At 33.8% G+C, this 17,635-nt stretch overlaps 1 long non-coding RNA gene across 1 annotated transcript; it reads right to left on the minus strand.

The window, feature by feature from the left end:
* Window positions 1–5,265: 5,265 nt before the first annotated feature.
* Window positions 5,266–11,001, minus strand: LOC113727900 (uncharacterized). Its single transcript, XR_003457935.2, has 2 exons — window positions 10,118–11,001; window positions 5,266–10,016 (listed from the first exon to the last, which is right to left on the minus strand). It is a non-coding gene; the product is annotated as an uncharacterized lncRNA (long non-coding RNA).
* Between the last annotated feature and the right edge of the window lie 6,634 nt (window positions 11,002–17,635).

Raw genomic sequence — 17,635 nt, forward strand, 5'->3', positions numbered from 1 at the left:
GCAACCCATGTTTGGGGAAATGGAATTAAGGGGTAGCCTCGAACGGGAAGGTACCTACAAGCTATAAGGCCAAAAGGTTATGGCTGTCACCCCAGGAACAGAAAGGGAGGGGGGGGGGTGCTGGTGTCAGAATTTTGGGTTAGAAGGTATGGGGAGGAGGAAAGCTGACGGTGTGCCCAATTAGTTGTTGGGTTGGCCGGTTTCCAGATTTGCCTGCACTATCAAACACTTAGCTGCCCATCCCCATCCCATGCATTTGCTTTCTTTGGACATTTCAAAGCTTGACCACATCCATTCCAGTTGGGAGTGGTCATAGTGGTAATTTGGAAGCGCAAGTGTTTTTTAGCAAGTGGAATTGCAGTCAAATGATGATGATTTTACTACTGTCATTTAGTAGTGCTAGTAATAGTGCAGCACCTCAATTTTTTTTTTTTTTTTTACTTTCTTGTTTCTTGATTGGATGACTTCAGGTGAGAAAGTCGGATCCTAAGATGTAAACCGTGTAAGAAGGCGGCCCCACTTTGTCGGAAGAAATGATCTTTTAATGTTGTGTAGATTGAGCAATTTGGTACTTGGCAATGGCATGGCGTCTCTCATTAGCACTCGGATGTTTCTAGGACAGGAGGAGATAGGTGCTAAGGTTGCTAAAGGTGTACGACTGCGAGTATCAGTTTGGCTGTTTTGAGGATTACAACTTCACCATTTCGGACATTTCAGGTCAAATAATCTGTGAACAGAAGCAAAAGAATTATCGGACATGTGCACTACTAAGTAAGTAGGAGTAGTAACTAATAATAAGGAAAGGTTTTTCCACTATGTACCATATAAAGTAGAAGGGAGGGTTTTAGCGTAAATAAATTGTGTCATTTAATGTATTGTTTAATCTACTCTTACACTTTTAAAATGAATTATTATATCATTTTAACAATTTATCTCTGTACAATCGCTTTATATCACCTGATGAATTAGCTACCACTCCTCTAATAAAAAACTATCTTTTTTTAAAAAAAATAATAATACAAAAGTTTAATTATTTTAAATTACTATTTCCAACAAAAAAAAAATTAGTACTAACCATTTTTAATATCTTTTTGTTAGTAGCACATACATTGGATTGGACGTGCCTTAACCACTAGTATATATAAAGAGAGATGTAGGGTTTGGGATAAATACTTTTTATCACTTTATATACTTTCAACTTTATTCTTATGAAAATTACTTTGCTACCTGAACATGAATTGCTAAGATAACTACCTGTAACTATGCATTATAACTATATAAATACATCTTGACAAATATAACTGCCTCTAAGCATTGTAACTAGTATAGATAAAGGCAGGGATAACATTGAAAAAAAGATTAAAAAAATAAATTTAACTTTAATGAAATGACAAATATTTTGAGACATTTCAGTGTGATAATTTTTTTTTTAAGAAAAAAAGATTGAGAAGGTAAAGACTGTTGGTAATAATTTGTAATGAGAAAGTTGAAGTTCATTGTCCCACATTGAAAGAGGATAGAGTGCTCATTCTATATATATATATATATATGTATATCCCTGTCTTGTTTCGTTAACAAACTTGTTCCAAAATATTAGTTTGGAGGGAAAGTTATTTCAATTTATATCTCATACACTTGAATATGAATTGAAAGATATATAAAACTTCTTAACAAGGGCACTTGGGCACCTTGGACCTTGGGGCTTTCTGAATAGGGAAGGGTGTTAATTAATTGTCTAAAATATTTATTTTAGATAATTAATTAGAGGTAATTAATGACAGTTACATTTAATAGACATATATGTTAAATGGTTAACTAACTATATACCTATTCAATAAGGATTACATCCTTTGATAGTGTCTTGGATAGCTGTTTCAATTCTTTAAAATAATAGGATTTTGACAGAGTTAAATCACTTTTTTATTGATAGTTCTTAAACTTTTTGTATCTTAGAGATAATTTGTCTAATATAGAGGCAAATAACACCTCAAGAAATGTGTTTTTCACATCTTAAAGTCTCTACATTTGTCTAGTTTAGATTAGTTATTTACTATATTTCCAACAAAGACCTCAAGAAAGCTGCACTCTTGAGAAAGGTCTCCTGCAGCTGCGGATATTTTTGGCTATTTTTGGACATGGCAGCTATCCGTCTATATACCTCGAAATCAGATATTTTGGGGCAGAAAACACGACGATTAGATTCGACAAGTGCCGATTGACAATACGATTCCCATTTTGTAACTTTTGTTGCTTTGAGGGAATCCTACAAGAATTGGAGTTTACTCTTTCTTTCTCCCCCAGTTGCTGATAAATTTTACAATTTTGGTTAGAAATTATTAGCACAAACTAGTTTTGTACCCATTCATTGAACGGGAATCTTCGAAAAATAATAAACTATTTAGTCAATTTTATAAAAATGTCGATATAAAATACAAACTTAATGTCTATTTTATGATAACCTTTCTTAAATATATTACTATATGCGCATTGTAATATAAAGTATTCTTATAATATAAATTTGAACATCTAATAATTTACTTCGGTAATTAGTTACTTTTCTACTTCTTGTAGTGATAACAATTCTTATTTACTTCGATTCCCTATGCAGTACACAAATTATTGGCATGAATTTGGAGATATATCTAATAGAGATATTTATGTCTCTTTTATGTATATTGCATTACTTTCCAACAATTCCTTTTTTGGGTAGGAAATAAGAATCATATAATATTAAGAATTCTTATAGGAAATAAGAATTGATATATATATAAACAAAAAATGAGCAAACCACGTAGGAAACTACTTGCCGTCTCGTTAAGCCACATAGGAAAAAGAAAATATGAAGGGATAAGAATGAGAATACGATTTTATTATATATATATATATATGATTTTACAATTTTGGCGCAGGCCGTGGCCGTGGGGACTGGGCAGCTGGGCCTGGCTTGCACCCATTGTCGATGGAAAAACAGGCTTAAACATCAAAGAAACAGTTGAGAACCCATTTGTCTGTTTCCAGTTTTTTTCAAGTACCATTACCAATAATTTGAGGGATTTTTTGTCCGGGATTTTGTTTGCAGCCTAAAAACACTCCAAAAGATGGGGATGGTCAGTTAAGATTCGGCCATCCTATGAATTATTCTGATACTGGCATCTTAGACAGTCACATTCAATTATGTAAACGACTCTTCTGGCGAAATCCAAATAACAGTAAGCAACTCCTCTAGTTTTTTTGTTATATACACCCTAACAAGGAAAGGGTGGAATTTAAGGGGGGAAAAAAAAGGAAAGGAATAAGGAGAATTAAAATTCAGAATCTCTAATTTTTGGAATTTGAATTTTATCCACTGGACCAAGACAACCTCAATGATATTTGTGTCTCTCCAGAAAGTGATATTTGTGACACCAAATTTGAGAACACCGGGAGCAGATTTAGGTACCGAAAAATTTGGAGCTGTATTCTCTAATGTTTAGTATAGGGGTGGACACATATTGGGTATCTGCCCATCCACTATTTAGCTAATCCAACTCGCACCTTGTGGGTCAGTCATTTTCTAATCTTTACCCGCATCGCATATCAATGAATATCCGATTATAGGGTATCTGTTGAAATAGAGTTGGATCAACAAATACCCGACCCTGCCTCACTTATCATTTAATTTTTTTTAAAAAATTTGTATTAATTTAATTTTATATTTTACACATTCATCTAAGATTTAATAAAGATTTTTTTTCTCTAAAAAGTCTTCCACCAAGAAACAAGTATGCGAAGAGAATACAAGATAAAGAAAAAATTTTAAAAAATTCAAAATCAATAAAAATTTGAAATAAGTAGTACTTTTTTTTAATATATGGCCCACATTAATTAAACTCTTTTTTTATAAAACATAAAATCATGATCTCTACAAATAAATCTTGTAAATAAACTATAGTCTCTCATATTTGCAATGCAATTTGTTCAATGAAATTACTTATTTAACTCTAAATTATTATTTTGTAATGTGTATATAAAAATAAATAAATAAATAAATAAATAAATAAATATATATATATATATATGTGCGGATTTGATCGAGTACCCACGAATTTTTAATTATATAACCCTAACCCGCCCCCGCATCTTAACGGGTACTCGACCCTTTTTTGACCCAATCAATAATACAAATCCGGTATCCTAATTTTCGGATCGAATCGAATATGGCGGATTTTCAGGTTAATGGATAATTTTGCCCACCCCTAATTTAGTTACTATGCAGTTTTAGTTCTTAAACTTTAGATAAACATAAATTTGATCCGAAATGTTTAGTGGATACTGGCATATTCAATCACAGCAGATTTAGGACAATTAAATTTTTTTTTTTCAAATTGCGGATAAAATTTAGTTATGTACAATCATGTGTCCACCAAATTGAATTTAAAAATAAAAAGCAAAACAGCGGCTAACTTTAAACAAGGGACTAATAGCACATGAGTAAAAATTAATCAATAAAAAAAATTGATAAACCACAAAATTTAAACCGGTTGGAACATCTAGTTCATTGATCCACCATTCACTCTCCTGATTAACATTTGATTTTTGTGCCATCACGTGAGTTATTTTTATTGTTTAAAATTTAGCCGCGTTCTGTTTCTTTTTTTAACAAAAATTAATTTAGCAAACACGTGACTCACGTGATTAGGTTTCATAAATACTTGGGATGACCTGTCAATTGTCTTGAATTTGCTTCAAATTGGAAATATTGGGAACCAAATTTTGTTATGCCAAACCTTTAGGAACTAAAAAATATCAGAGGCGCCATACACTGGGGATTCAATTTTTTTTTTTTTTTTAAAAAATCAAATCTTTAGAGACTAAAATCGCTCAGGTACCAAATATTAGATATTTTTTTCCCTTGTAAGCCTAGATATGTCTAAACAAGAACCATTTATAAATAAAGAGCATTAGATTTGAAACCTACTCAGGAAATTGCCTTGCCAAATGGAATGATGACCAGCTTTCAGCTTCACTAATTAATTTTGGTAAATTCCGTAAATCATCAATTTTCATAGGAGATTAAGAAGGATCATTTCGCCGTTTGACCTGAGGATATGATATAAGAATAGCAACAACTTCTCAAAATGAAAAGTTCCTCCCCCCCGGCCAGATACTACAATAAGCTAATGAAAGAAATCATAGAAATACATACAGTTGCGTGCCCACAAGAAACTCGTTAAGATATATTTCAGGTTAAGAAAAGCAAATAAATACAAGAAATAATATGCAAGATTAAATAAGAAAAATATATAAATGCAAATAATTGTTAGTACGTGTCTATATTTGATAGGTTAGATGAACGATATCGAGTGTCCTAAAGCACCCCCGCTAGAAAAATTCAAATATATATTCTCTTCCAGGGTCAAAGTGCCACCAAGTGTCCCCTACCTTGTCTTGGTGCCTTGAAAAGGGACAAAAATGGATAAGCCCGATTATAATCTATCTATAGATAGAATGCAAAGAAGCCAAATCCAGCAAGGCATGTAGTTCAATCAGATCTCCACAGGATTTTTTTCCAAAAAAAAACTTCATCTTGCACGTCTCTAACTCGATCCAGCACACAAGGATGCCCAAAAAATCATGACAAAATACAGCAGAAGTGCATTTACATTCTTTCAGACTTCCACAGAATTAGCTTATTTTACCTTTGAGCAACTTTCAGCAATGAGATGGAACGAGATAATGACCAAGTGATGGTGGAAACGAAGACTCTCATAATTCTTCTTCTTGAGAACCCATATTAGTATATATGACAAAATGGAAAAATTAAGAGCTAACACCTTCATCTAGCATCACCAATTGCCAGTGTTTACTACTTCACAGAATGGTAGGTTTCCCTGTTGTCCAACGAGCAAAAATGCAAAGTACGTATTGTGCATGAACACACAAACAATTAAAAGATCATAACTACAAGGGAACAGAAGAAACTAGTCTTGATGAGCAGAAGGAACATGATACCAAAAACTCCTGGTAGGTAAACTGCAAATCCCTCTCGCTTAAAATGCAGAAAGAAAAGGTTCATCTCATTTCCTGATTTCAAAAAGGGGAGATATTTTGCCATGCTTTAGGATATTCTGGTGCTTTTCACTTGATGCATGTGGGGCAAGTAGACCAAACTGTTCATAGGCGTTGTCAAAGGCAACCAACTGAGCATGAATGCAAAAACTTTTAATCCCAAACCAAGAAAGAGTTTAAAGTTAAAGGTAAATCTTGTTTACCTAACCATAAATGGGGCTACATTTTCTACTCTTTTCCCAGTCACAATTCTATAAGCATCCAGACTAAAATATGTTCCAGGCATCGCCTATGTTTAAACTATAATCAAGATGAATCCTCCTGTTCAACACATCTTGATCACTTCTGTAACCAAGCTGTGAAAACACTCAAATTAAGCGTAAGCACACCGTATCTTGTTATCAGAGTCCTAGAATGCACAATGTCCAGGTAATTTGGAACTAAAGTTATTTTCGTACAATCCAACAAAGGTCCATCTGATGTGTGACAGATTTAATCTCCCTTTCTCAGATTTACCTCCAACAGTACCCTTTGGTGAAGTAAAAAATGCCCCATCAAGGAACCGGTAAAGCCTTATCATTATCACCATCTTGCAGTGAAATGGAAAGTTGCCAGTGTAACATGTCTTTCCATTTCTTTTGAACTATGTTGTTCTTTTTCTTAATATACAACAGTTCAGTCAGATACTAGCAAGTTCCAGATCTAAAGGAGATCTATAAAGCTTCTAATGACAGCCTAATGTATGAGGTACCATAGCAGCATAATTTCAAAGCTAAGGAGGGCCAAAATGAGTACAGCTACGAAGAAAAGAAAGACTGCTTTTGCCATTCGGCTAGGAACAAGTATCAAATAGCAAGCAAAACAGATCAAGAACCCTAATGAAACTCCTTTTTCCTCTCCTTGTACACCTGAAATGTTCAGAAGCTAGACAAATGTGGCAAGAGCTTTGGTGGAGAAAAACTGTTAAAATTACAAATCCAAAAAGTGGAATCCCAATAGTCCAACTCTAATGGTAGCTCAAGAAATAGCCTATTCACTTTCCTTAGAGAACTTAGGTATTGGAAAAGCAATCTTCTTCGTATATTTGCACAAGTTAAAGACTGGTTGAAACATTATTCCAGTTTAACAAAATCACGTAGGACAATATTTACAAGGATTTGGTTGAAAGCACAAGAACTGAGGAAACTAATAAGATGAGTGGCTATTCATCAGAATGCAGAGCAAGAAAAGTATCATATCCAGTGATTTCTCCATCACGATAGATAGATCGGACAGATATGAATCAAGCAACAGGCATCAAAGGAAGATTAAACTCAAGAGAGATTTCACTAATTAAGAATATACAAAAAACGTGTACAAAATCCCCAAACTGAGGATAAGAAGCAGTTTCACGCAAGGGTGATAGTGCCTTATTAATTTCAGTTCCAGTGCTATGGGATCCAATGGAGGGTCTGCCTACCATATCAAATTCCAAGTCACTTTAGACAATACAAAAGATCTTGCTTTTTCATCAATAGAAATTTAGTCACTAGATGTTATGTAAGGCTTCTTCTTCATTACTTGAGCATTTTAAAGCTCTATAACTGATTCTTCAACAAGTAGTTCAGATATTCCCATAGGTGGTGTGTTTCAACTTTCAAAAGTACCAAAAAGCAAAGGTGCCATAAATATGCTTTTCACCATGAAACTTACCCAGATTAAGACAATCTAAAAGCAGAGGTAAAAAGCAATAAAGGACAGAAAATAAGACGTTCAGAAGTGAGCTACCTAGAGTGCTGATTCTAAGCTGAAACTAGCCCCAAATCATTAATGATGAAAGCAGCTTGTTGCTCATGCTAACAATTTCACATGGTCGTGCTCAAATACAGCAAAGATACTCACACAAAGTTAAGCACAGTGACCACAGAAACAAGAATTAAAGTCAGACACAGACTGTAGACTCAGAATTTGGATTCATAACTCCTCTCTTCCTGCCATCATCACCCCCCAGTTAGCAACTCAGTAATAACATAAAAATATTTAGCAGATGGATGAACACAAATGGCTTCATCTTTCACCAGTTTCAGAATTACAGATTCTACAGATCAAAATTCTTCGCACTTTTCAAAGTAACTTTTGAAATGGCAGTTATCAAACTGTGTCATCTAAATGACAATTGTGCCCCAATCTTACAGCATCTTCTGAAGTTTATAAGCATGCAGTGATGGAGATTCTCCAACCATTTGGTACTTATCAACTATTTACAGTCTGGGGGAACACTAGACTTCTATCAAATGTAATCAAACAATTAAAAAGAAGAAGAACAAGAGCTTGAAGATTTTGAGGCAAAATACAAATATACAACTGAGAGAAACTCAACCATTTCCTGACACGCACTACAATATATGACCTTGAGTGAAAAATCCTCTTGCAGAGCTTCAGAGATACAGATGAGCTATGGCAACAACAAAATTGCAATCAATCTAAATTAACAAGCTCCAGCTTATTGTAAAAATGAGATGAGATGACAATTTGATTCACCCACCTAAATAGTTAAGAAAATTCAATTCACCAGGAGGCAGGAAACATATCTATGAACCAATTCCAGAATGTAGCACATCCATATAACTGAGTTTCCTTCAAAATAGCACAGCAGGAATTTCCCTTAGCCTTCTGTGGTCCATATCCAGACCACATGCAACACATAGAAGAGCTTTGCTACAAATATTAGACAAGTTTCTGAGATGACTTGTGCAAAAAATTTTTTTGCATTCCTGCTAAGATGAGTATTGATAAATGACTGCACAGATTTCACTTTTAAAAACCTGGATGAAACAGAGAACCCACTTCTAGCTGAAAAAGTTTTAACAACTCAAGTAACCGATTTGAGACCATTCTCTTCTACGCACTATTTTCTCATTCTCTTTCCATTTCTTATCTTCTATTTAGTATCCCTTTCTTCTTTTCCTCTGGGTAATACATATACTGTACCTCAGATGCATGATCATGTGAAAACTTTCATGAACAGACCTATGCAAAAACAATGCATTAATAATAGTAGCAGCAAAGATCGCATTCTCAAAGGCCAAAACTTTTCTGAGCTTTCCACAACACCGAAATCCTGATAATGCTACTTCATGTGGTCTCAAAGAACATGAAGACAACAATTCCTCCACAACTCATGCTACTTCATCGAATATCATAAACCGACATACTTCCCCAGTATTTTGATCTTTGTTCATAAACCGACATACATCGAATATTCAAGAAAGTATACAGATATCAAAATTTGATCTTTATATCCCTACAGTTCCTACACCTTTGAAATCATTCACCTCGAATTTTGCATTTTGATTTATGTTCCCCACAAAAGCCTCTGCCAGGTAATCGAATATCAAATCCTCAAAATTTTTACAAAAAAAAAAAAGAAAAGAAATCATCTTTTTGAATCTTTTTTATGAGGAATGAGTGGAGGAATCCAATTGAAAATTAAAACAACCAAGCAATTCCCTTGAAAATTTCTCCTTTCACTTCTAATCATCTTATACAAAATTTAACTGGAATCCAAATGTGGATTACAATCTGCAGCATAAAAATCATTCTTTTCAATAAAAACTTTCAACATGTCATAAGTAAACTCCTTACTATTAGGATCACTGGTGGGTGGCGACTCACCTGAGGAATCCAGTGCCTGCGGTTGCTTTGTGCACAAGCAACAACAACCCTCTACCACCCCACCTTCCCCTCCACCTCTCCCAAAACACCCCCCTGAATTTAAGAAACCACCCTTCCACCTCCTCCTCCTCCTCCTATTACTCTGCAACAGCTTCAGCTTTTTCTTGGCCTTCCCAAATCGAAATATAGACACCCTTTTGGGTTCTTTATTACCCCCTTGTCCAGTTTCCTGCCTTAGACCATCCCTTTTTGCTGGGCTACTAGTAACTTCTTCTTCTTCTTCTTCTTTATCATCATACCCACCACCACCACCACTGGAGGATGGATCTTTTATATCAGAACCAGACATATAAAAAAAGAATTTGAATTAATAATTTGTAAGTTTATGAGATGAAAAAATCATGCGTGCACATACTTTGGACCACATAGCAGCAGTAGTACATCAAATACAAGTTGTAAACTAGGCAATGTGTCAGTTGTATTATTGTTAGTATGTTGTACAATAACAAGACAAAGTCGATGCAGTATTGGAGAAACTGTGGGATTTTTCTTAGAGATTGGACACAGAAGAATGGAGAACTAACTTGGATTAGAAAGAAAGAGAGGATGCAAGAGAGAGGATGATGGAGACAGGGGGAGGGGGTCCGAAGGCGAGAAAGGGACTGGGAATTGTCGTTTTTAGCGCCAGAGTTGTCGGGAACACGAGGTCGTAAATTTCGACAGGAAAGGTTGCAGTTTTTCCTCCTTGGATGAGTTTGTGGTTAACCCCTAAGTTTGGAAAAAATTGCAACAACGTCTCTTCTGTATAATTAATGTGAAAATAAAGTCTCTTGAAATGAAAACGATTTTAGTTCCTTGCATTTAAGATGTCGACTCCCTTTCAAATCAATTTTGTCACGCCATTAATTTAGACTTAAAAACCAAACCATCTACAAAATTCTGATTTCCTAATTTTAGCAGCTTCTTTTTTTTGGAGGAGGGTGAAAAACTGAAAACACATCAAATCCTATGAACAAAACCAAGAATCTCTCTCTACAGAGGAAAGACAACGTGTGGGTTTAGGAAGCGGAATATGAGATAAGGAGGCAGGAGAGATCTTCCCATTTGTCCAAGTGCTTGTTTTTTCCACTTGGTATGGTTGGCTTCCTGGCGGTGACAGACACCCGTTGCCAAGTAGAAAGTTCGGGGTGAAAAGCGGCACCGAATCTAGACAAGCTTATTTAACTTTCGTTCTTGAAGAATCTTTAATAGAAGATGGCAATGAGGCGAATTAGAATCCAAAGGTCCTTACAATTTAGGATTTGGAGGACACAGGGTCCTAATGAAAATGTTCCAAATTCTTATTAAAGATAAGGAACAAACTTTTGATTTTTAACATTAAATTCCTAATGGTGATGTAGCACATTTTGCGCCACGCAACTCACGAGAAGATGAGTCTGACCCAAGTGTCGGTCCAATTTTTTAAGTGCTTTGATTGAATAAATGAGTTTAGGCAATAAGTACTTTGTCAAATTTACGCTGTACGCATTACTTTATGCATTAAGCACGTGGTGGATCCGTGGCTCATTTTGGTTAAAATTGGCTTGAAAAGATGTTAGAGGACAAAAAAAAAGCATAATTTATATGCTAGGGACTAATGTGACAGTCCCATCTTCCCTAAGGCATATGAAATGGTTTCGTGATTTTTGAATCGTTTAAGCGCGCTAATATCTTTCGGAACATTTGAGATTGTGTGTAATTGTCTTAGTAGTCCTGACGAGAGTTAGACAGACAGTTCGGTTCGACGGATCGCCTTAGGGAAAGGTGGGACTGTCACAACTAAAATGACCCATTTTCATTTCGGGAGACTAATTTTTACATCAGTGATATGTAAGTGATAATTGGTGCAATTTTTCCTCAGAATTTAACTTCAGTGACACTTTATCCTCTGAAGATTTTTTTCGCTCTTCCACCAATGGACCTAAATTAATAAATTATGATCTTTTTGGACGAAAGTTCCTCCAAAAACTTTAAAATATCTCCATTGTTCATTTAAAAGAAACAAAATCACCTCTTTTTATTTATACTGTTCTTTCTCAGTTTTGTCCATGCTACTTTTAAGTTATTGACTGGTATTATAATTGATTACTTGTACCATATGAGGGATATTCTATCTTTATAACGATCATTAGTCAGTGGATTATTTTGCAGGGTTGCTCAATCTATGTGACCATCAGCAGCTAATTGTCGATTTTCCACCATTTTTTAGAGAAATTAAGTGGGTTTTTAAGGATAAAATTTTATTGTTTTGATAGATGAAATATAAATCAAAGTAAAGAAATTTTTAAAAAAAAAAGGAAAGCAAAATGTGTCAATTATGAGGCATATATATTTAGCACATAAAATATTCATTAGACAAAGAATTGCAAGCTCATATTTTGGTCACTGTAGGAATTGGATTCGAACTTTAGTCAACCCTTTCTCATTTCTCATTGATGGACTTGAATTTCAGAAACCCTTGTTTGGATTGCCGTTTTTCGCCGAAAAATTACGTCATTTTCCGTGATCACATTTCCCTATTATCTTTTTCTTTCACATACATCAAATCGTTACAGTAATTTTTTCATAGAAAATGACGAAAAATGCAATCCAAATGGGAAAATTCTTAGCGGACAAAATACTTGTAGTTTTTTGGAGTTTTCATAAAAAAAATATACTATATTGATTTGATGTATATAAAATAAAAATATAATTAAAAAATATATTTACGGAAAACGAAAAAAACTTTTGACAAAAAAAAATGCCTTTTCAAACAAGACCTTAACTTTTGGGGGGGTTGTTGCAATTTACTGTCGTTCTTTCTGCAAGAGTTTTTTAAGTAGGTTGGGGAACTTCACACCAGAAGTTGATGACACGTGGGGCAAGCCACGTCGTAAATGACATTTTAAGTCTAAAAGTTTACTGCGGTAATCAATACTTTGTGGACTGGACTCAGATTCCTTCGCCAACCAAAGATAACCCAAAAAGAATAAGGTTGACCCCAGTAAGTAATAACGATGAGCTTGAACTTCACTGTCAGCTACTGATAGCTGATGAGTATATGGCAGGAAAAGTTTTATGTAACCCCTGAATGCACAACATAATGTACAAAATTAAAAAAAAGGGTTTAGAAGGACAAAAGGTTGGATCATTTTTATTTGCTTGCAAAAGTTCAAAATTTTAATACAAAATTGTATGCAGAATACTTTAAGGCACAAAATAACAAAAAATAATTAATCTTTTCTATACTGATAATATATACCATTTGCGTTAAATGAATCATAATTATATAAATTTAAAATTTAACTTTTACATATGTATTATGGATCAACCTGATAATAATAATGGACATAGTGGACCTCGATTAATTTAGAGTTGAGAGGATAGGGGGGGGAGGGGGGTTTGTTTAGGATGATATCGGGCTCTTGAAGTTGAATGCAAGTTGATGAATATATGTTAGTAGAATATTCTAATAAGATCCTGCCCTGTAATAACACTTCATTTTTTGTTAATAACACTTGCATTCTTGACAGTACAAGTTGGTTCAATTCGTAAGAACTGATCATTTCATCACAAAAAGTCTTCTGATATGAGAGTTGTGTTGTGAACGATCTGTAAGAATCCTTATAAATCACCTATGATCCTAGAGGTATATGTCCAAATCCATAATAATAATTGAAATTGAACTCATCCAAATTTCTTTATATAAAAAAATTGTATCCTCAACAATTAAAAACAAAATAAAGTAGCATAAAACATTCCCTCCCCACAAAAAAAAAGAAAAAAGAAAAAAAAGAAGAAAGATCCTGTTGTGTATCTCATGTCATCCGATTATGACCATATGAAATGCAATTAGAACTTCCACTGTTAGACACCTAGAAATTTTTGTACTTGTACAAGTATGTGTGTGTGTGTATATATTATGAGTTGCGAGATTAAGACACAAGTTTCAATCTATTGTTGGTCAGTAAAATTTAGGGTACAATACACTTTACTCCCCCATACTTTAGCAATTTTTCATATAACTCCCTATAGTTTTAAAATTATACATAAACTGCCTATGGTTTGAACTAAAGTGTTAAAATGACGAAAATGAATATCTGTAACAGAACTCATGGCTGAAGTGATCAAAATATATAAATATAACATGCATGATACTTCAACCCTTTATGATTTGGATTAAAGTGTCAAACTGACGAAAATGATTCTCTATAACAGAGCTCATGGAAATGTCTACATTACCCTTGTTTAAAAACTAAAATGGCTGAAGTGATCAAAATATATAAACATAATATGCATGACACTTCAACCCCTTATGATTTTAGATTTTACCACATAACCCCTTATGGTTTAGTATTTACCATATGGTCCTCTTATGATTTTCAAGATATATGCATAACCCCCCTATGATTAATAAATAATTTTCAACTTCACATAAGAGTACTTTTGATATTTTAATTAATTCCGTTATGAAATATAAACTCCGTCACTTTAACACTTTAGTCTAAACTATGAGAAGTTAAGTATAAATTTTAAAATCACAAGGGATTATGTGAAAAAACGCTAAACGATAAGAGATCAAATTGTAACTTAACCTAATCAAGGCCAGTGAACCAATTCTGCAACTAATGTCAGCAAAAGCAACAAAATTGTAACTGTGCGCATTTTGGATTAACAAATAGTTGAATATTGCTGTACAAAATGAATTATGGGATTTACATACTATTGTTGTTTTCAACGTATTATTCAACAGTTCCTCAACATTTCTTCGCAATGTGTCGAACCAATTAGTTACAAAATATTCTAGTCCAAGAATATCATGCATATCATTAATAAGAATAAAGTTTAATTCCTAAAGTATACTTGCACAGAGTTTGATCATTCATGTAACTTCTGAGGCTTGAAGTTATTCAAAAACCTTTGACCTGTATCAATGATCTTATTACGGTTTAAACTCCATATTTGTCATAGCAAAATGTTTATAATATTTCTGAAGCAGCCTTAGGACCTTAGCAACACATGGTAAAGGGAGGTGATAAGAATTAGATGCTTTGGATTCAAACTTCATTCAATTTGAGTTTGAATTATGTGTTATTTATCTCGCTATTTTTGGATTACTTGTAACGTAATAAATTTTAGGGTAAAATATAGAAAAACCTCTTGAGGTTAAACGAACATATAGAAAACCCCCCTATGGTTTCAAAACATACACTCAAGTATCTCATGATTTGAACTAATTTAAAAAAGTAACGGAAATCGTTTGAATTAACGGGTTAAAAATACACACTCTTCTTTTGCGAGTATTTGTACCGGAAACAAACAAATTTTCAGTTGATACATCTATTATACCCTTAGAGTTATAATATAAAAAAGTCCCATGTGGTTAAGGAAACCTACAGAGAAAGTCCCTTATGATATCAAATCATACAAACCAATGCCTCGTGGTTTGAACTAATGTGAAAAATCAACAAAAATCATTTAAATTAACAAGTTTGAGGTTGCTTGATATGAAAAATTATTTTTTAATTTAAATTTTTAGCTAATATATCTATTAAACCTCTTAGAACTCATAAAATTTTCAAAAACAACCCAAAACTCTCAAATACAACTCACCTTATTTCGATACATAAAATAAATAAATAAAAATTTTCAAATAAAACTCGCCTTATTTTTATACATAAAATAAATAAATAAAAACTTTCAAATACAACTTAACTTATTCCTATGCACAAAATAAATAAATAAAAGTAACATGTAACCATTGGGAGTTTTTTAGTAAGTTTGCTTAATATGATAGTTGTTAAAAGATCTTTTATTGCTTATATATATTAGGGTAATTGTGTCATTTTATCCGCATCATTAGTTTTGATTAGAACTGTTAAACGAACCGAGCTGTTTGTTAGTTCGATTCGTTTCGGCTCGTTCGTGTTCGTTAAAGGCTCGTTCGAAAGCCTTAAACGAACGAACACGAACGAATTTTTGTGTTCGTTTAATAATCGAGCGAACACGAACATGTTCGCGAATTTTAACGAGCGTTCGCGAACAAGGATATAATTGTCATTTGACAAATTTTAGGGTTACTCATAAGAAATTCTAAAACTTTCCCCTTCCCTTTCCAACCTTACTTTTGTTTTCCTTCCCCATTGGCTGCTGCCGAAAATTTGTACTTGTCCTATGGTTGAATTTTTATATTTGAAGGACAAATTACTTTGTTTTATTTGTTGTTTTTATGTTAATGTTGGTTATGCAGTTATTGAATAATGGAATTTAGTCATTTAGTATTTTAATTATTTTTTAGGATGATTAATGATTTGTGTGGCATATTTAAGGTTTAGAATAATCTAGATTCGAACTTTTCGAGCGTGTTCGCGAACGGCTCGTTTATGTTAAACGAGCCGAACACGAACACGAACACGAATTTTACTTAACGAGCCGAACACGAACACAGATTTAGAGTTCGAAAGTTAACGAACGAACACGAACGGAGTTCGAATCGCTTAACGAACAGAGCTCAAACATGAGATACTCGGTTCGTTTCGGTTCGTTTACAGCTCTGGTTTTGACGATTTCCGTTGCTGTTTCAAATTAGTTCAAACCATGAGGAGTCGAAATATACAATTTTGAAACCATCAGAAACTTTTCCTTAGATTAACTTAATCACAGGACGCTTTTTTGTATTTTATCCTAAATTTTAATTGCTTCCATCATTGTGGGTCAGTTATGGATCTTGTGAAAAAGAAAAAGCACTGGTTATTGAGCATAGAATCAACCTCTGTATTTTTAAGTGTAGGTTATTAAATTGGCAGGAAAAGAATCAATGATGGGAGACTGGAAGTGCCCTAGGGCAGTTACAGTAAACGACCCTTCAGAAAAACAAAAACCTCTTAGAGGATGTCCACTAAATTCTTGCCACAGAACAAAAGAACGAGAAATGGTGCCTGGTACATTGAATTTAAAAATTAGTACACAAAAGGGGGGCCAACTGAATTCAAGATTTCAGAAACTGCTGTTGTAATAGAATAATGATGGTTGAGGTCACTTGAATATTCTGTATTGTTGAGATCATAAGATTCATAACTGGCTTTACTCAACATCTAATGTTGGGGAATGGCAGTGAAATTTACACATCTAAGGTGACTAAAATCAATCACACACTTGGAAAATATGTACGTCCTGTTATGAACTCTTTGTTTATATATGTCAATTAAAAGCTAGCATTGCCCAGCATTTCTTTCAGACTTTTCATCTTTTCAATTCTGCCTTGACAAGGGAAGAAGTCATCCCCACATATATATATTTGTTTGGTAGGAATGTACTTCTTTTTGAATATTCTGTATTGTTGAGATCATAAGATTCATAACTGGCTTTACTCAACATCTAATGTTGGGGAATGGCAGTGAAATTTACACATCTAAGGTGACTAAAATCAATCACACACTTGGAAAATATGTACGTCCTGTTATGAACTCTTTGTTTATATATGTCAATTAAAAGCTAGCATTGCCCAGCATTTCTTTCAGACTTTTCATCTTTTCAATTCTGCCTTGACAAGGGAAGAAGTCATCCCCACATATATATATTTGTTTGGTAGGAATGTACTTCTTTTTTCTTCCTCTTGTCTGATCAATATATTCCACCAAGAACGGTTGGAACTAGTGGAGAATCAACCCAATGAATGCTCATTAAAAGTATCTTTAGCTTCACAAAACAAGTTTATATTATATTATCCACTGATGATGCTGTCTGGATTACATTAGATAGAGGTTTGGTTGTTAGGTAATCCCTTCTTAATTTGAGGGAAAAAATAAAGGAAGAGATAAACAAGAAAACTTATCATGATCTTTCCAAGTTGTAAAGATGTAAAGCATGCAGCTTTTAAACCAGTCCCTTGTCCCTAATCCCCAGACATGGCCAC

Source organism: Coffea arabica, chromosome 2c (genome assembly GCF_036785885.1).
Source record: "Coffea arabica cultivar ET-39 chromosome 2c, Coffea Arabica ET-39 HiFi, whole genome shotgun sequence".
NCBI lineage: Eukaryota > Viridiplantae > Streptophyta > Magnoliopsida > Gentianales > Rubiaceae > Coffea > Coffea arabica.